Source organism: Schistocerca cancellata, chromosome 9 (assembly GCF_023864275.1).
Source record: "Schistocerca cancellata isolate TAMUIC-IGC-003103 chromosome 9, iqSchCanc2.1, whole genome shotgun sequence".
Taxonomy (NCBI): Eukaryota; Metazoa; Arthropoda; class Insecta; order Orthoptera; family Acrididae; genus Schistocerca; species Schistocerca cancellata.
In genome coordinates this window covers 3,468,286-3,493,465 of record NC_064634.1, presented here as the reverse complement: position 1 = coordinate 3,493,465, position 25,180 = coordinate 3,468,286, and the positions used below count along the sequence as shown (strand labels likewise).

The following is a 25,180-nucleotide window of genomic DNA, read 5'->3' as shown; positions in this document are numbered from 1 at the left end:
AGGTTTAAGTAGTTCTAAGTTCTAGGGGACTGATGACCTCAGATGTTAAGTCCCATAGTGCTCAGAGCCATATGAACCATGTGAACCAGCACGCGGGTGATGTTAGAGAGAACGTGGAGCGTGAATCACGGTGTGACGAAGGCGATTCTAATTGGTGCTAATACTCAGCGCTACGCATCAGTTACTAAGTGCGGCGATAAGCAGTACTAACAAACGTGGTGTTATGTGTGGTCCTATAAGAGGCGGCGAATAAAGTCTCTGAAGACTTAGTGAAAGTTTTCTTCACATTAAGGAGGGTCATTCGCAGTAATTGTTCGTCAGGTGATTTCCGAAATTTGATAGCATATCGACTGTTCGAATTTTTTTTTTGGTTAACTGCCTGACAAACAAAATAAAGCAGCTGCAAGAGATGGCCGGACGTCAATAAAAATTCGTACACTTACACGATATCGGCGGGCATTCAAGTTATTAAGACTTGCAGTTCTGTGTAACAGATGGAACGTGCACCAGAGTGGATTAGAGTTGTTTGGTTCCCGTGTTGTTATCAGGCAGGATAGGGTATGTACACCGACGGACAGAAAATCGCAGAAGCAGAAAATGATTAATGTAGAGTAATGAAACTTCGGGACTACACTACTGCCCATTAAAATTGTTACAGCAAGAGGAAATGCAGATGATAAACGGGTATTCATTGGACAAATATATTATACCAGAACTGACATGTGATTACATTTTCACGCGATTTGGGTGCATAGATCCTGAGAAATCAGTACCCAGAACAACTACCTCTGGCCGTAATAACGGCCTTGATACGCCTGGGCATTAAGTCAAACAGAGCTTGGATGGCGGTTACAGGTACAGCTGCCCATGCAGCTTCAACACGATACCACAGTTCATAAAGAATAGTGACTGGCGTATTGTGACGAGCCAGTTGCTCGGCTTCCATTGACCAGAAGTTTTCAGTTGATGAGAGATCTGGAGAATGTACTGGCCAGGGCAGCAGTCGATCATTTTCTGTATCCAGAAATGCCCGTACAGGACCTGCAACATGCATCTTGCATTATCCTGCTGAAATGTAGGGTTTCGCAGGGATCGAATGAAGGGTAGAGCCACGGGTCGTAACACATCTGAAATGTAACGTCCACTGTTCAAAGTAGCGTCAATGCGAACAAGAGGTGACCGAGACGTGTAACCAACGGCATCCCATACCATCACGGCGGGTGATACGCCAGAATGGCGATGGCGAATATACGCTTGCAATGTGCGTTCACCGCGGTGTCACCAAACACGGATGTGACCACCCTGATGCTGTATACAGAACCTGGATTCATCCGAAAAAATGACGTTTTGCCATTCGTTCAGCCAGGTTCGTCGTTGAGTACACCATCGCAGGCGCTCCTGTCTGAGATGCAGTGTCAAGGGTAACCGCAGACACAGTCTCCGAGCTGATAGTCCATGCTGCTGCAAACGTCGTCGAACTGTTCGTGCAGATGGTTGTTGTCTTGCAAACGTCCCCATCTGTTGACTCAGGGATCGAGACGTGGCTGCACGATCCGTTACAACCATGCGGATAAGATGCTTGTCATCTCGACTGCTAGTGATACGAGGCCGTTGGGATCCAGCACTGCGTTCCGTATTACCCTCCTGAACCCATCGATTCCATATTCTGCTAACAGTCACTGGATGTCGACCAACGCGAGCAGCAATGTCGCGATACGATAAACCGCAATCGTGATAGGCTACAATCCGACCTTTATCAAAGGTCCTTAGACGAGGCATCACAACAACGCTTCACCAGTCAACGCCGATCAACTGCTGTTTGTGTATGAGAAATCGGTTGGAATCTTTCCTCATGCCTGCTCGTTGTAGGTGTCGCCACCGGCGTCAACCTTGTGTGAATGCTCTGAAAAGATAATCATTTGCATATCACAGCATCTTCTTCCTGTCGGTTAAATTTGGCGTCTGTACCACGTCATCTTCGTGGTGTAGCAATTTTAATGGCCAGTAGCGTAAATTTGTCTAGGTGACGTATTTAAGTGGTTAATATTGTAAGATCACTAATTAATTCAAGCGCGAGATAAGTCACTGCAAATGTGAAATGCTGCTACATTAGTGACCGCCGTAACCGCCATAATGGAGTGGAGTTCCGTGCCTGTTGCACTTGGTCGGTCGCTACAGGGACGGTTAATGCTGTCTTTGGATGACGTTGGCGTCCGATAATCTCCCATAAGTCCTCGATTGGAGACAGAACTGGTAACCGAGCAGACCAGGGCAACACATCGACACTCCGTAGAGCATGTTGAGTTACAACAGCGGTATGTGGGCGAGCGTTATCCTGTCGGAATACGCCCTCTGGAATGCTGTTCTTGAATGGCAGCACAACAGGTCGAATCGCCATGTTGGCGTACAGATTTGCAGTCAGGGTGCGTGGGACAAACAAGAGAGTGCTCCTGCTGCCGTACGAAATCCCACCCCAGACGACAACTACAGGTTCAGGTCCAGTGTGTCTGGCACGCAGACGGGTGATTATCACACGCTCAACTGGTCTCCTTCTAACCAATACACGGCCATCACTGGCACCGAGATAGAAGTACACTACTGGCCATTAAAATCGCTACACCACGAAGATGACGTGCTACAGACGCGAAATTTAACCCACAGGAAGAAGATGCTGTGATATGCAAATGATTAGCTTTGCAGAGCATTCACACATGAGAAAAGTTGCCAACCGATTTCTCATACACAAACAGCAGTTGACCGGCGTTGCCTGGTGCAACGTTGTTGTGGTGCCTCGTGTAAGGAGCAGAAATGCGTAACATCACGTTTCCGACTTTGATAAAGGTCGGATTGTAGCCTATCGCGATTGCGGTTTATCGTATCGCGTCATCGCTGCTCGCGTCGGTCGAGATCCAATGGCTGTTAGCAGAATATGGAATCGGTGGGTAATACGGGAGGGTAATACGGAACGCCGTGCTGGATCCCAACGGCCTCGTATCACTAGCAGTCGAGATGACAGGCATCTTATCCGCATGGCTGTAACGGATCGTGCAGCCACGTGTCCATCCCTAAGTCAACAGATGGGGACGTTGGCAGGGCAACAACCATCTGCACGAACAGTTCCACGACGTTTGCAGCAGCACGGACTATCAGCTCGGAGACCACGGTTGCAGTTACCCTTGATGTTGCATCACAGACAGGAGCGCCTGCGATGGTGTACTCGACGACGAACCTGGATGCACGAATGGCAAAACGTCATTTTTTGGGATGAATCCAGGTTCTGTTTACAGCATCATGATGGTCGCATCCGTGTTTGGCGACATCGCGGTGAACGGAGATTGTAAGCGTGTATTCGTCATCGCCATACTGGCGTATCACCCGGCGTTATGGTATGGGGGGCCATTGATTACACGTCTCGGTCACCTCTTGTTCGCAATGACGGCACTTTGAACAGTGGACGTTACATTTCAGATGTGTTACCACCCGTGGCTCTACCCTGCGAAACCCTACATTTCAGCAGGATAATGCACGACCGCATGTTGCAGGTCCTGTCCGGGCATTTCTGCATACAGAAAATGTTCGAATGCTGCCCTGGCCAGCACATTCTCCAGATCTCTCACCAATTGAAAATGTCTGGTCAATGGTGGCCGAGCAACTGGCTCGTCAGAATACGCCAGTCACAACTCTCGATGAACTGTGGTATCGTGTTGAAGCTGCATGGGCAGCTGTACCTGTACACGCCATCCAAGCTCTGTTTGAGTCAATGCCCAGGCGTATCAAGGTTGTTCTGGGTACTGATTTCTCAAGATATATGCACCCAAATTGCGTGAAAATGTAATCACATGTCAGTTCCAGTATAATATATTTGTCCAATGAATACCGAGCGACGTGGCGCAGTGGTTACACACTGGACTCGCATTCGGAAGGACGACGGTTCAATCCCGCGTCCGGCCATCCTGATTTAGGTTTTCCGTGATTTCTCTAAATCGCTCCAGGCAAATGCCGGGATGGTTCCTTTGAAAGGGCACGGCCCCCAGTCCTTCCCTAATCCGATGAGACCGATGACCTCGCTGTCTGGTCTCCTTCCCCAAAACAACCCAACCCAACCCATCCAATGAATACCCGTTTATCATCTGCATTTGTTCTTGGTGTAGCAATTATAATGGCGAGTAGTGTAGCTTTCATCACAAAACACACCAGATCTCCTGTCTACCCTCCAGTGAGCTGTCGTTTGACATCACTGAAGACGCAAAGGGTGGTGATTTGGGGTCAGTGAAATGCACGCCACAGGCCGTTTGCCTCGGAGCTGTCCTTGGAATAACCGATTTATAACAGTTGGTTGTGTCACTGTGATGCCAACTGCTGCTCTTATTGCTGCTATAGATGCAGTACATTGCGCGACTCATACACCGAACACAATGGCTTTCCCTCTCGGTAGCGACACGTGGCAGACCAGACTCCGGTCTTCTTGGGACCCAACACTCTCGTGACCACCGCTACCAGCAATCATCTACAGCGGCTACACTCCTGCCAAGTCTTTGTGCAGCATCGCAGAAGATCGTTGCAAAGATCCAGCTTCTCGTATCCCTATTACGCGACCTCGTTTAAACTTAGCGCGGTGTTCATAATCCTGGTACGGATCCCACACTGATGAACAATACTCAAGCATAGGTCGAACGAGTGTTTTGTAAGCCACCTCCTTAGTCTTAGTCGCCTTAGAGGCGTTCTTGACGAAGGTCAACTCCGATCTCACAGGTAACTAAAGCTCACAACCGCTACAGCGCGTATTCGAAGCAAACCTGATTTGCATCCTCACAGTGGCTCTGCTACCGCCACTCTTATGCGACTGGCGCGGAATCTGAACAGACGTCATGTTTGAGATGTTGAAACAGCTTACAAACATTCGTCTATGTCGCACAAGTCCTTCTTGGTGCTGCGATTTTTTTTCCCGTTAGTGTGTGCAAGGTGCGTGAACAGTGCTGTGTGATCACTGTGAATGACAGCGTTATCAGCAGCTGACAGTGTTTCAAAGGTGCCCCACAGTCCGTCTCCACTCGGCCGGCACATCGAATCGAGGAGTATCTAGATTTTTGTGGCATTCAGATGTGGCAGAACCCCGATGTTCGGCTGCGCGGGAATGTGAGGGCTGGCATAACAGCGAAGCTTCTGGTGGACCACTTCAAGGCAGAATCGCCGTATTGTGCACCAGGCGCATCGTAGCACGTTCACATCTGCATCTGCCGTTTGGTAACAGTTATGGCTTCGCTGCAACGTTCTCTGTCATCACACATTATTGTTCAGGGGGTAGCAGCAGCCGAACTGGCGAATTACCGTCCCAAGAGTAGGGCACTGTTAGTACCACAATAAAAACGGCTACATTTGGAGTGACGCTGCGACAGGAAAGCACGACCCACTGACGAATGCGTTCACACCGTGTTCAGCGCTGATTCACCTTTCTTACTGCGGCGCGGATCACCATCGTCGGCGAATGTGGCAGCGACCTAAGGAGAAATCCTGTTCTTTGAACGTTTCGGAGCGTCTCAGCAGTGTTACGCGTCAGGGCGTGTCAAGGCGTCAGGTAAGTGATGTCAGGTTACAGCTGGTACTGACTGGCGGAGCTCTCATGGTCCAACAGTACAGCACACACGTCACACGTCCTCTTATGTTACCTTTTATCCGATACATCTACATCTATATCTACATTTATACACCGCAAGCCACCCAACGGTGTCTGGCGGAGGGCACTTCACGTGTCACTGTCATTACCTCCCCTTCCTGTTCCAGTCGAGTATGGTTCGCGGGAAGAACGACTGCCGGAAAGCCTCCGTGCGCGCTCGAATCTCTCTAATTTTACATTCGTGATCTCCTCGGGAGGTATAAGTAGGGGGAAGCAATATATTCGATACCTCATCCAGAAACGCACCCTCTCGAAACCTCGACAGCAAGCTACACCGCGATGCAGAGACCCTCATTTGCAGAGTCTGCCACTTGAGTTCGCTAAATATCTCCGTAACGCTATCACGCTTACCAAATAACCCTGTGACGAAACGTGCCGCTCTTCTTTGGATCTTCTCTATCTCCTCCGTCAACCCGACCTGGTACGGATCCCACACTGATGAGCAATACTCAAGTATAGGTCGAACGAGTGTTTTGTAAGCCACCTCCTTTGTTGATGGACTACATTTTCTAAGGACTCTCCCAATGAATCTCAGCCTTGGACCCGCCTTACCAACAATTAATTTTATATGACCATTCCACTCCAAATCGTTCCGTACGCATACTCCCAGATATTTTACAGAAGTAACTGCTGCCACTATTTGTTCCGCTATCATATAATCATACAATAAAGGAGCCTTCTCTCTATGTATTCGCAATACATTACATTTGTCTATGTTAAGGGTCAGTTGCCACTCCCTGCACCAACTGCCTATCCGCTGCAGATCTTCCTGCATTTCGCTGCGATTTTCTAATGCTGCAACTTGTCTGTATACTACAGCATCATTCGCGAAAAGCCGCGTGGAACTTCCGACACTATCTACTAGCTCATTTACATATATTGTGAAAAGCAATGGTCCCATAACACTCCCCTGTGGCATGCCAGAGGTTACTTTAACATCTGTAGAGGTCTCTCCATTGAGAACAACATGCTGTGTTCTGTTTGCTAAAAACTCTTCAATCCAGCCACACAGCTGGTCAGATATTTCGCAGGCTCTTACTTTGTTTATCAGGCGACAGTGCGGAACTGTACCATGGTGCCACTTTTCGATAGGACAATACTCATCCGCACGTGGTACGTGTCTCTTCGAATCGTCTGCGTGATGTTCAGGTACCCCCACGGCCAGCACGATAGCCAGATCTGTCTGCGACAGAGCACGTTTCGGACCGTTTCAAACGTCAGCTGTGTCTCAGCGCCGGCATTCTGAACATCGGGGCCCAGTCACAAGAGCTGTGTGCCAGGCTGCCTCAGGCGGGAATAGATGGCTTTGTGACGCCCTTCCTAACCGAATGTGTGCATGCGTTGAGGTTCGAGGGATGCAACGTCATACCGACCGGTGGATTAATACTGCCAAGTCCTTTGCGAATTTAACTGGATTTTTTAATAATTGAAATATCATGGCTAGCCCCTCAACCCATGAAGTTTAATTCCGTTTCCCCCTTCCCTTCTGAGTGCTTTACTTTTTGTAGTGTTTGGCGGAGCCAAGGTAGTCCCTGAGGGCCGACAACCCATATTACACCACAGAGGACGAGGCTGTCTATGTCAAAGGGGTACCAAAAACACCATGGTAAACACCGGCCATTTACATACAGGATAATGGAAACAGACATTTCGAGAACTACTTCCTGCAGGGGGAGCTCGAGCCACGGCCTGCAGGAAGTATCACTACGCCAAAACCTGATTAGCTGGAGAGAGCTATTTAAGGGCTAGAACCAGGCCCGAAGTTCAGTTCACTACGGATGCCGACCTCGTGTACTGCGACCGCTGAAGATTACATCTTCATCTCTGAATTGGACTTTTACTCGTGTGTGTGTGTTACCACGAACCTTTGTGGAAATTTAGTTAGGAGACTTTTACTGGCATCTTTATTGTTACCATTCGTTTGTTGTTCAGTCATCAAACTTGTGGATATACATCAATAAAAGTTGTGTGTTTTGAAAAATTGCGAATTATCAGTCTCAACATGTACTACTGACGTAACTATCATTCTTTGGGGAGTCACTGTGACTGCGGCATGGGTATGCGATGACTGTGAACTACATTCACTCCAAGATACACCAGCGTTCTGTCTGGGATTCGGACAGTTAAAGGTGGTGTTGAAGTTTTTCGGTTACGAAGATGTTTATTCGCGAGAGAAGAGATGTACTGTTCATTATTCGTATTTGTGATGATGTCAGGTGTTGGACAGGAACAACGATCTTTGTAATTGTCAATGTTGTCACTCGGTGGACTTGCGTAGTTAGGCTCTACCACGAGTTGCTGGAATAAATGAAGGTGAATGATAGGATGGTTCCTTCATAAAGGAGACGGCGGATTTCCACTTCCAACCTCATCCTATTTCTGTTAATGCTTCGTATGTAACGATCTCGTCATTTACAGGATGATAGACCCTACATTTCCAAGGTGTCACTTCCGCAGACGAGTGCTAAAGGGGTCTAGGTTCCTTGTCAAAGGACAACATACTTTATAATACTTTTTTAGTTCAGTCAAGACTCATTCGTGAGTTGACTACTTGGCAGCCAAAGATACACACTACTTTGTTATGGCTACTACCTTTGTAACACTGGCAGCCCAGGATACACTCAGTACGTTGTTCTGGCTTCTACCCCTGTAACATTGGCAGCCCGTGTCACACAGCACGTTCTTACGGCCAGTGCCCTGTAACGAACGGAGTGCAGTAATCATGTGACACATGCCAGCTTCACTAAGAGCTCTGCTTCCGGTGGCCGGAGTAAGGGGAAACACTAATTGGAATGGGATCGCATCTCTGTTGCTGTTCTGTGTAAAAACCACACCTCCTTAGCATGTGTATCACGCTCTAGTCATACTTGCGCGAATTTTCGGGGTGCCGAACGAATAGTGAAAGACCGTTGTCATCAAATATGAACATTTGGGGTCGAATATTTAAACATCCCGCAACTTCCAATATTCGTCACATAAATTATTTTAGCGTGTGTTTGACTAATGTGGGATGCCATATTTCGTCGGATGTTGGGTTTATACAGGGTGAGTCACCTAACGTTACCGCTGGATATATTTCGTAAACCACATCAAATACTGACGAACCGATTCCACAGACCGAACGTGAGGAGAGGGGCTAGTGTAAATGGTTAATACAAACCATACAAAAATGCACGGAAGTATGTTTTTTAACACAAACCTACGTTTTTTTAAATGGAACCCCGTTAGTTTTGTTAGCACATCTGAACATATAAACAAATACGTAATCAGTGCCGTTTGTTGCATTGTAAAATGTTAATTACATCCGGAGATATTGTAACGTAAAGTTGACGCTTGAGTACCACTCCTCCGCTGTTCGATCGTGTGTATCGGAGAGCACCGAATTACGTAGGGATCCAAAGGGAACGGTGATGGACCTTAGGTACAGAAGAGACTGGGACAGCACATTACGTCCACATGCTTCTTATTGGTCTTTTTCACTGACGCACATGTACATTACAATGACGTGGAGGACGCATAAATTGGCCAGCCCGTTCTCCTTATCTTCCACCTCTGGACTCCTTTCCGTGCGGTACGTTAAAGGAGAATGTGTACCGTGATGTGCCTACAACCCCAGAGGATATGAAACAACATATTGTGGCAGCCTGCGGCGACATTACACCAGATGTACTACGGCGTGTACGAAATTCATTACGCCAGAGACTGAAATTGCGTGCAGCAAATGATGGCCACCACATTGAACATCTATTGGCCTGACATGTCGGGACACACTCTATTCCACTCCGTAATTGAAGACTGAAACCACGTGTGTACGTGTACCTCGCCCCCATGGTAATGTACATGTGCGTCAGTGAAAAAGACCAATAAAAAGATGTTAGCATGTGGACGTAATGTGCTGTTCCAGTCTCTTCTGTACCTAAGGTCCATCACCGTTCCCTTTCGATCCCTATGTAATTCGGTACTCTCCGATACACACGATCGATCAGCGGAGGAGTGGTACTCAAGCGTCAACTTTAGGTTACAATATCTCCGGATGTAATTAACATTTTACAATGCAACAAACGGCACTGATTACGTATTTGTTTATATGTTCAGATGTGCTAACAAAACTAACGGGGTTCCATTTAAAAAAACGTAGGTTTGTGTTAAAAACCATACTTCCGTGCGTTTCTGTATGGTTTGTATTAACCAGTTACACTAGCCCCTCTCCTCACGTTCGGTCTGTGGAATCGATTCGTCAGTATTTGATGTGGTTTAAGAAATATATCCAGCGGTAATGTTAGGTGACTCACCCTATATATTAAATGAGTAGGAACCAACTGTAGTACATTACTTATACCGAAAAACCAACGACTTACTACAATAGTAACGTTTTAAGCTGTTACTAGCATTACAGGCTCGAGGCCAAAAACACAAATGAAATGATATTGCCACCACATTTCGAAACATATGTAAGTTATTTCGTTAAATTTCGCGAATACGGACAAGTTCCTGCGATCGTGTCAATCTCAGTCGCAAAATATTCGCATCGTTGATGGCTGTTTAGTTATAGTTTTCGACTGCGGTTATATTCTATTTAGCGGCCTTCATGCCTATTTGGCTGAATTCTTCTCGGGGCATAAAATCAATCTGTTATACTACGCAAACTGCATATTGCCTGGAGTGTAACCTTATAAGAAAGTGGAAATTGGAAGTAAACAGGACAAGACGAGAATAGAAGCCTCTGAAACGTGCTGTTCCACAAGAATACTGAAAGTTAGACGGGTAAGCCGAATAACTGATGCACAAGTGCTGTAACTGGCGAAAACGTGACTAAAAGAGGGGTCGGTTGATAGTACATACTCTGAGACGTCAAGGCATCACTAATATAGTAATAAAGGTAAGTGTGTGTGGAGTGGGGGGGGGGGGGGGAGGGAATAAAAAGATAGAGGGAGAGGAAGAGATGAATACAGTAAACAGGTTCGGATGGATTGAGGTTGCTGTGGTTATTCAGAGATGAAGAGGCTTGCATAGGACAGAGTAGCACGGAGAGCTACGTCGAACAACACCTCGCATTGAAGACCACAACAACATTACAATAATGTTATACAACGTTAACCCACTCACCTTTCTTGGAGACCAAATGCCCTTTCTTCAATGTAAGCACCAAACCAGCGTCCATGAGTCTTTACCTTGTAATGCCTTTCCTCTGGCCACTGTCGATATCCGTTTGTTGTATGATATTCGAATGTTTCCCAGTACAAGGAGTTCCGCCATTTTCGCTGTCTGCACCGTTATTCCAGCGGAGGGCGCACAAAGTGCCTGAGAGCGCCAACTTACAGCGCTGCACCCGGTCAGATGCCACGAGAAATACAACCACCAGTCCAAAAGGATGTCTAATCACCGTAACTGCATATACAGGGTGAGTCACCTAACATAACGGCTGGATATATTTCTTAAACCACATCAAATACTGACGAATCGATTCCACAGACCGAACGTGAGGAGAGGGGCTAGTGTAATTGGTTAATACAAACCATAAAAAAATGCACGGAAGTATGTTTTGTAACACAAACCTACGTTTTTTTAGTTTTGTTAGCACATCTGAACATATAAACAAATACGTAATCAGTGCCGTTTGTTGCATTGTAAAATGTTAATTACATCCGGAGATATTGTAACCTAAAGTTGACGCTTGAGTACCACTCCTCCGCTGTTCGATCGTGTGTATCGGAGAGCACTGAATTACGTAGGGGTACAAAGGGAACGGTGATGGACCTTAGGTACAGAAGAGACTGGAACAGCACATTACGTCCACATGCTAACATCTTTTTATTGGTCTTTTTCACTGACGCACATGTACATTACCATGAGGGGCGAGGTACACGTACACACGTGGTTTCAGTCTTCAATTACGGAGTGGAATAGAGTGTGTCCCGACATGTCAGGCCAATAGATGTTCAATGTGGTGGCCATCATTTGCTGCACGCAATTTCAGTCTCTGGCGTAATGAATGTCGTACACGCCGCAGTACATCTGGTGTAATGTCGCCGCAGGCTGCCACAATATGTTGTTTCATATCCTCTGGGGTTGTAGGCACATCACGGTACACATTCTCCTTTAACGTACCGCACGGAAAGAAGTCCAGAGGTGGAAGATAAGGAGAACGAGCTGGCCAATTTATGCGTCCTCCACGTCATTGTAATGTACATGTGCGTCAGTGAAAAAGACCAATAAGAAGCGATTGGACGTAATGTGCTGTTCCAGTCTCTTCTGTACCTAAGGTCCATCACCGTTCCCTTTGGATCCCTACGTAATTCGGTGCTCTCCGATTCACACGATCGAACAGCGGAGGAGTGGTACTCAAGCGTCAACTTTAGGTTACAATATCTCCGGATGTAATTAACATTTTACAATGCAACAAACAGCACTGATTACGTACTTGTCTATATGTTCAGATGTGCTAACAAAACTAACGGGGTTCCATTTAAAAAACGTAGGTTTGTGTTAAAAAAACATACTTCCGTGCGTTTTTTTATGGTTTGTATTAACCAATTACACTAGCCCCTCTCCTCACGTTCGGTCTGTGGAATCGATTCGTCAGTATTTGATGTGGTTTACGAAATATATCCAGCGGTAACGTTAGGTGACTCACCCTGTATATGTAACTGAAAACCTGCTGGCAACGGGCACTACAGGGTTATGTACAGAAAACCAGTGACACCTATATCCATAGCTGTAGAGATATATGTGCCATCATAAGAAAATAATATTGGCAAAAAAAGTCCGCTGTTGATCACAGTTCTAACAATTTTTGCGAAGAGCAAGCACAAAAATTATAAACAAGTAGACGACAAATGGGTATGTCGTTTTTTGGAACCACGCGTATTTTTCCCGCTTCTGTAAATTTGGTGAAATGTTCCGTACAGTGCTATTCGCTTGCTGGCTTCTGTTGCAGTGACACAGTGGCCACGATTGAGGCAAAAGTCTACCTGTTTAGTTTTCCTGGAATAGTTTACCAGTTTTGAGTGCCGCATGTCTGTGACTTTCGATTAGATAAGATCCTTTGGGGCAGAGGTATTTCCTGGCGATTTCACATTCACCTGTTATTGAAGGACACTGCAGCTACACGAATGACTTCAACGGTTGGACGATCAGTGAGGTTTGGTTCTGAAGCAGATCTCTTGTGTTCCCGGTTAGATTTACGAAAGACAAAGGCTTAATTGCTAATTGTCCTTAAAATTCTAGAACAAGTACAAAAATGTTGGGAAACTTGTACCATTCCTCCTTAATTTTGTAGGCTCTGATTCCTTGTTTGAATGGTTCCAGTGATTATTGTAATGTGACGTATCTAAGCTGTTTGCAGCCCACGTTCAGAAGTCGTGACAGTCTGGTGACTGTAACGTGGCTAGCTTCAAATAGCAGCTTACTCTTAGAAATTCAACTGCCTGATACGCTCTGAAGAGGAGAGGGCGTTGCAGTGGTGCAAGTTTGCAGTAGCGCTGAGGAGCACTACTGTAGTAAGGCGATATCAGATTTTCTGTCATTTTCTTCATCTCGATCAGAGTTTTTTTTTCCACCATATTTTCTCCCGTTGAACGTAAGTCAGTGCATTACAGTCACGAGAAATGCCTACATAACGTCTACAACCAGAATGTAACCTTTCCACAAAAAAAATGCTTCAGTTAATCTAATATGTGGTCTAATCACGAAGTAGGCATTACCCTCTTGACAAACTGCCTATTGGCTTCTGTCTCGGGTTCTTCGGCCGACGTTCATATGATGATTTTTCTGACGTTTCGCCAGCACGAGTGGCTGGCATTGTCAAAGCTTCACCCTCCATTGCCGGTGGTGAACTGGAGCCGAGCTCGCGGCCGCAGGCTATATGTACCTGGCGCGCCAACGTCCGAGGGCTTCTCCGCGGTCATTTCCGGTGCGGTTCTCATCTCGCTACCTGCGGCGGTCGTTCGCTGCAGTACGGGAAGCCAGGATCCGTTTACCTTAAGGCTTTCCTCTTTCTTGTTCAAACTGTTCGCGTGTTTCTGTATTTCTACAGCTTCTCTGAACAAGCGCGTGTGATAGTGCTTCTCTACAGCCAGAACTTCCGTGTCGGCGAATTTTATTACGTGGTCGGTCTCATTCAGTGCGTGCTCTGCCACGGCCGATTTCTCCACCTGCCCCAACCTGCAATGTCGCTTATGCTCTTTGATCCTGGTGTTGATTGATCGTCCAGTCATTCCGACATAAACTTTTCCGCATGTGCATGGTATACGGTACATTCCTGACATTGCAAGTGGGTCTCTTTTCTCCTTCGCCGATCTAAGACACTCTTTGATCTTCCTTGTCGGTTTGAAAATCGTCTTTACACCATGTTTGCGCAATATACGGCTAATTCTGTCCGTCACTCTGGGAATGTATGGCAGAAAGGCCGTACCCGACATTTCTTTTTCTGGTTCCTTACTTCGCCGAGTGTTTGGCTCTGTTACACTTCTAATATAATTTGTGGAGTACCCATTGCTCCTCAGGACAGTTTCCAGGTGTTGCATTTCTCGTTTGAGGTGTTGCGGCTCACATATTCGTCCTGCTCTCGTCTTGGGGCAGGTGGAGAAATCGGCCGTGGCAGAGCACGCCGGCCGCGGTGGTCTCGCGGTTCTAGGCCCGCAGTCCGGAACCGTGCGACTGCTACGGTCGCAGGTTCGAATCCTGCCTCGGGCATGGATGTGTGTGATGTCCTTAGGTTAGTTCGGTTTAAGTAGTTCTAAGTTCTAGGGGACTGATGACCACAGCTGGTAAGTCCCATAGTGCTCAGAGCCATTTGAACCATTTTTGAGCAGAGCACGCACTGAATGAGACCGACCACGTAATAAAATCCGCCGACACGGAAGTTCTGGCTGTAGAGAAGCACTATCACACGCGCTTGTTCAGAGAAGCTGTAGAAATACAGAAACACGCGAACAGTTTGAACAAGAAAGAGGAAAGCCTTAAGGTAAACGGATCCTGGCTTCCCGTACTGCAGCGAACGACCGTCACAGGTAGCAAGAGGAGAACCGCACCGGAAATGACCGCGGAGAAGCCCTCGGACGTTGGCGCGCCAGGTACATATAGTCTGCGGCCGCGAGCTCGGCTCCAGTTCACCACCGGCAATGGAGGGTGAAGCTTTGACAATGCCAGCCACTCGTGCTGGCGAAACGTCAGAAAAATCATTATATGAACGCCGGCCGAACAACCCGAGACAGAAGCCAATAGGCAGTTTGTCAACAAGTGGCCACGAAAGCCTTAACAATTTTGTAGTAACCCTCTTCTTAACACACATTTGTCTAAAATGCTTTAAAGCAGTGTCTTATTCAATTTGGCTACTTCACCGCATCGTGAGCCATGTAACACACGCTACCTGTTCAAGGCATTTTCCACACCTTCCCAAGCATTACAGTCTTCAACAGTAAGCACGTATATTGTTGCGGAACGTTTTGAAAAATCATTAAATCACCCACCTTCCACCAGATCGTCGCATCGATCTTTTCGTATCCCGTGAAGTTCTGCGAAGATGTTCCTTGGTCCATCGATCATCAATTGACCCGGCTCCGTGTCCCATCCACTTACATTTCACTTTCACTCAAATTGGTCACGAACACACCTCCAACTCCAGTCTGTTACCACATTCCTTTCTGTTTCACTACATCTTCTTGAAATTCCCGACACGCCACTAACATTTGATACCCGTGCAGCTCCCAGTCTTTTAATGGCTTTCGCATTTGAAGTTCACTTCTTACTGCCTTTGCTCGAAAGTGGAAAAAACTCATCAGCAATATAAAGACGGTTCAGATGTGTCCCACTAACACGTATTCTTTCTTTGTTTTTACAGTTTAGAAAAGTGAAAACTGCCTCTAGGAGAGGAGAGCAGTAGTTTTCATCAGAGTGAATGTATTAGGTTCGTGATAAAGTTCGTAGCGTTTTTGTTTTCTATGCTGGTATTCCGGTTGCTATGGATTCCCATTTTTACTGCCATTTTTATTTGTAGTTCACTGTTGCTATTTGGGTTTACATATAGTAATTTTCTCATTTGCGGATAGTGAGTGAAGCTGTAAACGTTAGAAAATAGTGTGCCAAGTGGACAAAATTGGAACACTTCCGATTTATTCTTCTGCTTGGATTCAGTGGAGGGGTCACGGCAGCGTAGGCAGCCAAAAACATTTGCGCCCCTGTATGGGGATAATGCCATCGAACAGTGCATGGGAAGAAAATAGTTTTCTTGTTTTAAGAAGGATCGTTTTGACGTTAGTGATTGTTCATGTTGAGAAAGACCCTCAGGGTTTGATGAAGATTGTTTAAACGTATTAATCCACAATTGTCCACGTCGTTGTACTCGAGAACTGGCAAATGTGGTGAAATGTGATAATTCCATCACCGTGCGACATGTGCATGCACTGTGGGGAAATTTCAAAAATCGCGTGAACCGTTACCGCATTCTCTAGGCCAATATCACAAAAATCTGCGGTTAGCGATATGTGCATCACTGCTTGTTTGTCATCAACTGGATCGTGAACATTCCTATCCTGGATGGTTACCGGTGACGAGAGATAATGTATTTCAGCTAACACGAGGAAAAGAAATGGGTGGTTGAGCCCAGACAAAGCACAGCTGTTCAGACATGCGGGCATCCACAGAAGATAATGTTATGTATCTGGTGGAACAGCGATGGTCCGGTGTACCCCGAGGTGTAACCATCACTGCTGACATTACTGTCAACAACTGAGACGGAGACCCTATCCAAGAACAACGACCAGGAAGACTGTGTGTAGTAATGCTACTCCAAGATAGCGCCTACCCTGATCCTGCTAGAGCAGGGGTTCCCAACAAACTTTTCTCGAGGACCCCCCTCATCCAACATGATTGGTACCTTGTCACAGTATCAGGTACCTAAAAAAGCCAAATCAAGAGTCTTTTTATACGTTTTCTATTTTTGGTACTTAGAAAAAACATTGACATACTCATTATTGAAAAAATATTGAGCTTAAAACTTTTTCAATTTAGCCATCATTGTTATTGCTAAATTTCTGATTATTGATAAAAATCTTTGTCTTCAAATCTGGGTGTTTAGTATAACAAACTCCTTAAAAAAATAAAAATTGAGTATGAACTGAAAATGACAGGAAAAAATTAAAACTGAGTGTATTGGTCTTTCGAGTGTACTACATTTGAGATTGCATTGAGTAGATATGTGTGAAAAATAAGGAAACACTAATGTCATACAAGGTGTTATTTATTTGAAAAAATACAGTTACGACAGAGGACCCCATCAGTGTACAGTTAGTTTTAATTTTCAGTTTTTAATGATATGAGTTCAATCTGATCTTTGAGTCCATTATTTCTGAAATATTAGGTTCCAAACTTGAAACTTTCACTCTGAAATCCGACCGCATGTCGAGTCGAGTCCTACATTTGTTTTTCATGAAACACTTGGAAGAAAATGCTTGCTCACACCAATATGTGGTTGCAAATGGAAGGATCTTTTTCATTGTTTATCTCCAAGTTTCGTGTAGACCTTGCGTGCTGATGCCCAGAACTTTGTAATTTTATCAGCAATGAAAATGTTTTTCATCCTACCACAGCTGGACAAATCCACAAGTTGATCTTGCTCTTCTTCAGTGAGGCCTTGGTTTTCGTCTATTTCCTCGCAGCTGAAGGGATTTGGAATCGATCTGTCGCCTGGGTCAGGTTCAGGGAAATACTCTCTAAAAGTGGTGGCTAGGCTGCGTAGATGCTCGGCTACATTGATCTTGATCTGGTCAGGCAAACTCTCCTCTGATGACTCGAAGAGTTGTTTTAAACTAGAAAAGTTAGTTAGTGTTTCGTTTTCTGTCCTTGACGCTCAGATCTGACACTTTTTGAGCATAGCACTAATCTTATCCTCAACTTTGAACATGTCTACATTTATTTTTCCGTGTAAACTCAACACATTCAAGCGGCTAGAGTGTGCTAGAGTCAGTTGGCTCTAGGAGGACGCTAGACGCAGAAGTTAGCTTTCGCTAAGGCTCTGCTCATGCAGGAAGCGGCCAAAACGAAAGATCTGTTATCATACGAAATATATTTAATATATTTTTTATTCTAAAGCATCTTGCGGACCACCTGTTGCGAACCACTGTGCTAGAGTGACAAAACACACTACACAGGAGTTGAGTTTGGGGAGTCATTCCGCGCGCACCTCATCCACCCGATCTTGCGGCCTCAGATTTTGAGCTTTTATGCTGTCTGTCGAACAACGTTCAAGAAACTTACTTTCAGGATGAGAATGCGCTCCGAACATGGCTCGATGAATTCTTCCCGTCAAAATCAAGTGATTTCTACAGTCGGATAATAGAAAAGTTACCGTAGTGTTGGCAGACTGTTGTAAACAGAGAAGAAGAATGACTAAGGTCTCAGTTACACGTATCTGTTGTTTTTATTAAACTTACTTAAAAACGCTATGATCTTATGCACCAACATTATACTTTTTTGGCCTCTCTTTTAGATCTGAAGTGAAATTAAAGATGATCCGACAACAAATACAAACAGATGTATCGAGGAACTGACTACATAAACATCGAAAATTTCTGCTAGTAGCTGAAGAAAAAATGAAGAAAATCTATTGATTCACGTGTCTCACTAACCGCCGCTAGTATTTAAAGTTGACAGTACTCGGGCTGACTGTGCGCCAGCTGGCTTCACTCTCACAATCTGCTGTGCGTGACTGTGAGATGTACGAGTGTAGGACAGCGCCGTATTTGTGTTGGTGGCGGCGGAAGAGAAGGCAGGCGTGAAACTCGACGTCGGCGCACGCAGGGAGTCGTTTACATTCGACCCAGTGAGCTACACTGGGACTCGGATTCGGCAGGTCGGCGGTTTACGGTTCAAACGCGCGTCCGGTCATCCAGATTTTACGTTTAGCGCGATTTCCCTGAATAGCTCCAGGCAGATGCCGAAATGGTTCCTTTGAAAGGGCACGACCGATTTCCTTCGCCATCCTTAAAAAAACAATCCGAGGCTGTGCTCCGTCGGTAGCGTTCTCGCTTCCCGCGCCCGGGTTTCCGGGTTCGATTCCCGGCGGGGTCAGAGATTTTCTCTGCCTCGTGATGACTGGGTGTTGTGTGATGTCCTTAGTTTAGTTAGGTTTAAGTAGTTCTAAGTTCTAGGGGACTGATGACCATAGCTGTTAAGTCCCATAGTGCTCAGAGCCATTTGAACCATTTTTTTGCTCCGTCCCTAACGACTTCGATATCGAACGGGCGTTAAACCCTCACCTCGGTTCCTTCTCATTCGAACAGCGGCGCCGGCCGCCCCGTTTAAAGACCCCACGCTGCGAACGGATCGCAATCACCAGCGCACCGAGTTCCCCGTCCTGGTTTGTTTACCAGCACGTTCGTGACTTTGGCATCGTTTACACAGAAGTCGCTCCCCTAGTGGCTCTCTGTCTTGCTTATCCTCTACACGGCGGACCCAGTTTCGATATGCGACCCACCAAGCAGGAAGAGGTCCCCCGAATCCTGACTGTGGAAGACATTTTCGCCACCAGTATTTGTCCAGAGCCGGTGGTGTTCGTCATTCGGGATTAACAATGTTTGCGGCAGTGTGCTGGATTAAATTCCAAACCTCTGACGACTCTGTACGTACTGGTCAGCAAATTATTATTTGTGGGAACTTCAATGTAGATTCTCTGAAAGAGGGTAATAGGAAAAATGACCTTGAAGTATTACTCGGTTCTTTCAATTTGACACCCGTTATTGATTTTCCTACTCGGGTGGTCAAGGATAGCAGCTCACTGATAGATAACTTCTTTATAGACCAATATAAGTTTAACCAGATAAATGCTCAGCCTGTTGAGAATGGTCTTTCTGATCATGGTGCACAGCTAGTTACAATATATGACATAGCTCCATTCAGCAATACTGAACAGTCCTCCAAAGTAGTACGTTCAGTCAACGATTTAACAGTTGCAAATTTCAGGGAAAGCCTACAGCAGTTAGACTGGGATGAGGTGTACCGTGAACCTGATGCCAATTTAAAATAGAATTTATTTCATGACATTTTTGTAAATGCATTTGAAAACTGCTTCCCCAAGAAAATAGTTAAATATACTCGTGAGAAACCTTGTCACAAACCATGGCTTACTAAGGGTATAAAAATGTCTTGTAACCGGAAAAGGGAAATGTATCTGACAGCAAGAAAGAGTAGTGACCCAGAAACTATCAAACATTATAAAAACTACTGTGTTATATTAAGAAAAGTTATTAAAAATCAAGAAGTATGTGTATCATGTCTGAAATCAGCAACTCTGATAATAAAATTAAAACAATTTGGAATATTATTAAAAGAGAAACAGGTCAACCAAGAGCACAGGAACAGAGTATTACCATCAAATTGAATGAAAACTTTACGAACAAAAAGTCAGAAGTTGAAAATATTTTTAATAATCATTTTCTAAATGTTGTGGATATAGTAGGATCCAGGTGTTCATCAGAAGATGCTAGGCTGTTAATGGATGAGGCCATACCTATGCAATTTGATACAATTGAAATCTCACCCACTTCTCCCTCTGAAATTAGGAAAATAATAAACTTGCTTAAAAGCAAAAACTCACATGGAATTGATGGCATTTCCAGCAAAATACTAAAAGCTTGTTCTCAACAGATAAGTAAGATTCTCAGCCACCTGTGTAATAGCTCTCTGGAACAGGGCATTTTCCCTGATAGACTAAATATGCTATTGTTATACCTTTGCATAAAAAGGGGGATAGATCTGATGTCAACAATTACTGTCCAATCTCCCTTCTAACAGCTTTATCCAAAATTTTTGAGAAAGTAATGTATTCAAGAGTAGCTTCACATATCTGTAACAATGAAGTACTAACAAAATGTCAGTTTGGTTTCCAGAAAGGTTTTTCAACAGAAAATGCCATATATGCTTTCACCAGTCAAATTTTGAATGATCTGAATAACCGAACACCACCCATTGGGATTTTTTGTGATCTCTCAAAGGCTTTTGATTGTGTAAATCATGAAATTCTGCTAGACAAGCTCAAGTATTGTGGCATGAATGGGACAGTGCACAAATGGTTTAATTCGTACCTAACTGGAAGAGTGCAGAAAGTTGAAATAAGTAGTTCTCATAATAAGCAAAGATCAGCACATTCCTCAAACTGGGGAACTATCAAGAATGGGGTTCCACAAGAGTCAGTCTTGGGTCCTTTGTTGTTCTTAATATATATTAATGACTTGCCATTCTATATACATGAAGAGGCAAAGTTAGTTCTCTTTGCTGATGATACAAGTATAGTAATCACACCTGACAAACAAGAATTAACTGATGAAATTGTCAATACTGTCTTTCAGAAAATTACTAAGTGGTTCCTTGTAAACGGACTCTCACTGAATTTTGATAAGACACAGTACATACAGTTCCGTACAGTGATGGTATGACGCCATTAATAAATATAGACCTTAATCAGAAGCATATAGCTGAGGTAGAATATTCCAAATTTTTAGGTGTGGCCATTGATGAGAGATTAAATTGAAAGAAACACATTGATGATCTGATGAAACGTTTGAGTTCAGTTACTTATGCAATAAGGGTCATTGCAAATTTTGGTGATAAACATCTTAGTAAATTAGCTTACTATGACTATTTTCACTCGTTGCTTTCATATGGCATCATATTTTGGGGTAATTCATCACTGAGGAATAAAGTATTTATTGCACAAAAGCGTGTAATCAGAATAATAGCTGGAGTCCACCCAAGATCATCCTGCAGACATTTATTTAAGGATCTAGGGATATTCACAGTAGCTTCTCAGTACATATACTCTCTTATGAAATTTGTTATTAACGACCAAACCCAATTCAAAAGTAATAGCAGTGTGCATAACTACAATACTAGGAGAAAGGATGATCTTCACTATTCAAGATTAAATCTAACTTTGGCACAGAAAGGGGTGAATTATACTGGCACTAAAGTCTTTGGTCACTTACCAAATAGTATCAAAAGTCTGACAGATAACCAACAAGTATATAAGAAGAAATTAAAAGAATTTCTGAATGACAACTCCTTGTACTCCATAGAGGAATTTTTAGATATAAGTTTAAAAAAAATAAAAAAAAATAAAAAACACAAAAAATGAAAAAGTTGTTATATTAACTTAAGTATGTTGTTAAATTAACTTAATTATGTCATGTATTGGAAAATTTGACTCGTTCCACATCATTACGAAATATCGTATTCATGATCCATGGAACTAGTATTAATCTTATCTAATCTAATCTAATATAATCTAGCCACAGGCGGTGTGTCATGTCATCCACCGTTGGTTCTGTTTGAACTGCAATAGGGTTAGTGGGGCCGAGGGGCACTGTTTCAGTTAGACCGATATTACACTATCATATTTCTTTGTCAAAGTTGATATGTCAAATAAATTTGATGGTGTAACACGAAGTTTGTCAAATCTCGCCTGTCGTCAAATAAATATGGTCAAATCTAGGGCCTCGCCGTAAACAAATGTTTCGTACCCTATATGGGCAATAAGAACTACTTCCATTTTTGAATAATTTAATTAATGGAATTAGTGTTCCAACAACTACAAAATTAATAAAAAGTACGGCTCTTTTTTTTCATGAACTTGCTTCGACAAGCATGCTAGGGTATGGGAGGGGGGGAGGGGGGGGGGGTGAGTTGCATTGCACGCTGTAAATTGTGTGTTGATGGGCAGGTGGAATATGCTGCAGGCGACTTCACGTCCACAATCACGTTACAGCTGTCCACTTCTACGTCTGGAAACATCCAGGCAGCTTTTCAACAAACCGGAATAGAGGATGTGGTCACACCATAAAGCAAAAAATTCTTTCTTAGCTTTCAATTCTACTTTGTCTATTTTTGAACTCTGGATGCCAAAAGTTAAAAAGCACTTAATCTGTTTCGTACTTTTTATTAATTTTGTAATTGTTGGAACATTAATTCCATTAATTAAATTATTCAAAAATAAAAATAGTACTTATTGCCCATCTAAAGTACGAAGATTTATTTAGCTTCACATATTCCATTTTCAGTGCTTCGTAAATCGCTTCACGCGGTTCTGGAATTATTTTGTTTAATGTGCAATGTGATATTTGAGTGCTGTGTTGTGAAGTAGAGTAGCTCTCTCATGTATCAAGAAATCGCGGTGCCACAGTCTGCCCGTCTTCTGCACTTGTATCATTTCTCAAGAGAATATTCTTATGAAACGTCCCCTTCGAACATTTATACAAGACTGCTTAAACTGACACACAATATTTTTTTAGTGCAACGCAATCTGACTTTCAGAAATCCCTGCAAAGGAATGGCTCTGACTAACATTAACCTGTACCTTTCACAAATCACTTACCTCACCAAAAATCTTCGTTACTCGAACTACTGCAATACAGCGAGCGCCACTACTGCCAGCTAAATAAAAGATTCAAACTACAGAAGGCACTGACTACTGATAGCCATAGCTAGCAAATGAAACATTTGAATAGAGAACAAACAATGTATTCACCTTAATAGTCATAATATATATGCCATCCAGTGTCACAAATTTCAGATCTCCGCCATTTCTCTCCCCACATCCACCACTGCTGGCGGCTCACCTCCAACTGTGCAACGCTACGCGCTGTTCACATCCAGCTGCCGCTGCCCAACACTACAATGGCAGACAACAATGCAAACTAGCCACAGACTGCACACAGCACAGCCAGTGATTTTCATACCGAGCGCTACGTGGCGTTGCCGATAAGAAAACATAAACAGCCTACTTACAATTTATCAAGAGAATATTCTGTTTTCTAGTTTGAGAAGGCACTTTACTGAGCAAACTCTGAAATACACTCTCATCGTTTCGTAAGTAATTTATACATAAAACTTGATGTCCTCCACATGTAGCTGTCGTAACTTGCTGAAAGCTTTTATTATCACGACTTAATACCTATGGCTTTGCCGCGCGGGGTAGCCGTGCAGTCTAAGGCGCCTCGCCACGGTCCGTGGGGCTCACCCCGTCGAAGGTTCGAGTCCTCCCTCGGGCATGGGTGTGTGTGTGTCGTCCTTAGCGTAAGTTAGTTAAGTAGCGTGTAAACCTAGCGACCGATGACCTCAGCAGTTTGGTCCCATAGGAACTTACCACAAATTTCCAGTTTCCTATGGCTTCGTACAAGAATGTTTCGCCCGCAGCTCGTGGTCGTGCGGTAGCGTTCTCGCTCCCTACGCCCGGGTTCCCGGGTTCGATTCCCGGCGGGGTCAGGGATTTCCTCTGCCTCGTAATGACTGGCTGATGTGTGCTGTCCTTAGGTTGGTTAGGTTTAAGTAGTTCTAAGTTCTAGGGGACTTATGACCATAGATGTTAAGTCCCATAGTGCTCAGAGCCAGCCAAGAATGTTTCCTTTTTTTCCACCGCTTTTCTTCCAAATTCACACACAATGTCACTGTGGTGCTAGCAGCTGCAGCGTATAATGACAAGTTGTTGTCCGCCATCTTGAAATTAGGCGAAAACTGTGATGACAGCGTAATTACCCCTTTTAAGCGCCACGTCAAAGATCTTTGTCGATGAAATTTGATGAATATTTGATCAGACTTCTTTGTCAAAGGAATATGATAGTGTAATACCGACCTTTGCAGTGCGCAGAGTGGGGCAGTAATGTGGGTGTGAGGCGCGTGGTCAAGGTGTCGGTATCAATGAGACTCTAACACAGCTACTCAACAGGGGAGACGGGAAACAGTAGGGTGAGTGACTCACACTTAATGGTCTTATCTTGATTACCTCATATAGACGGACGACGTATCGCTGGCAATGGGCTCACGTGTATGAAAGCTAGAACTGCGGTTTCAAAAATTTGTGTGTGTGTGTGTGTGTGTGTTTTGTGAGCTAGAAGTCGCAGCGTCTGGTGTTTGATAATAAATTACAAAAGTGTCGTAAAACATCAACTGTTATTATTCAGTATTCTCCACAGAAAAAAGGAAACGTCGTGACAATATGACTGACTCCTCATCACGCAGCCCTAACCACTGCGAACAGAAACTTAGAGATTTGGAGACAGTGTTGACCTTATACCATAACCGTCGTTTAAGGAGGGGTTTTCGAAATTCCACCCCTAAGAGGGTGAAAATGCGATGAAAAGTGCAGCTATTAACGCAATTTTGGAGCTAGAACTACGAAAACTGGTATTTGGCTTATCGGTCAGGAACAAAGAAACACTCCTTAGCATTTTTGGAAATTTAACCCCTATAAGAGTGAAATAGTCAATGTATTTTTATTTTTTTAAATAATCGAGAAGTCAGTTCGCGCACAAAATCCTGCATCGACAACACCTTTGCAACTATGGACGGTTATACAGGCAGGGGACCTCCATCCACTTGTTGAGCCCATGCCACGTGGAACTGCTGCACTGTGTCGGGCAAAAGGAGTGCCGGCACGATATTGGGAGACATCCCAAGACTTTTGTCAGCTCAGTGTGCGATGGTGTATTGTTTCGGTGCACATCTACAGGCTCAGCA

General features: G+C 44.4%; 1 protein-coding gene across 1 annotated transcript in view; it reads right to left on the bottom strand.

Moving 5' to 3' along the window:
• Window positions 1-25,180, bottom strand: part of LOC126100670 (T-related protein-like) — a 212,426-nt gene that overhangs the window by 123,482 nt on the left and 63,764 nt on the right. The window lies entirely within an intron of this gene.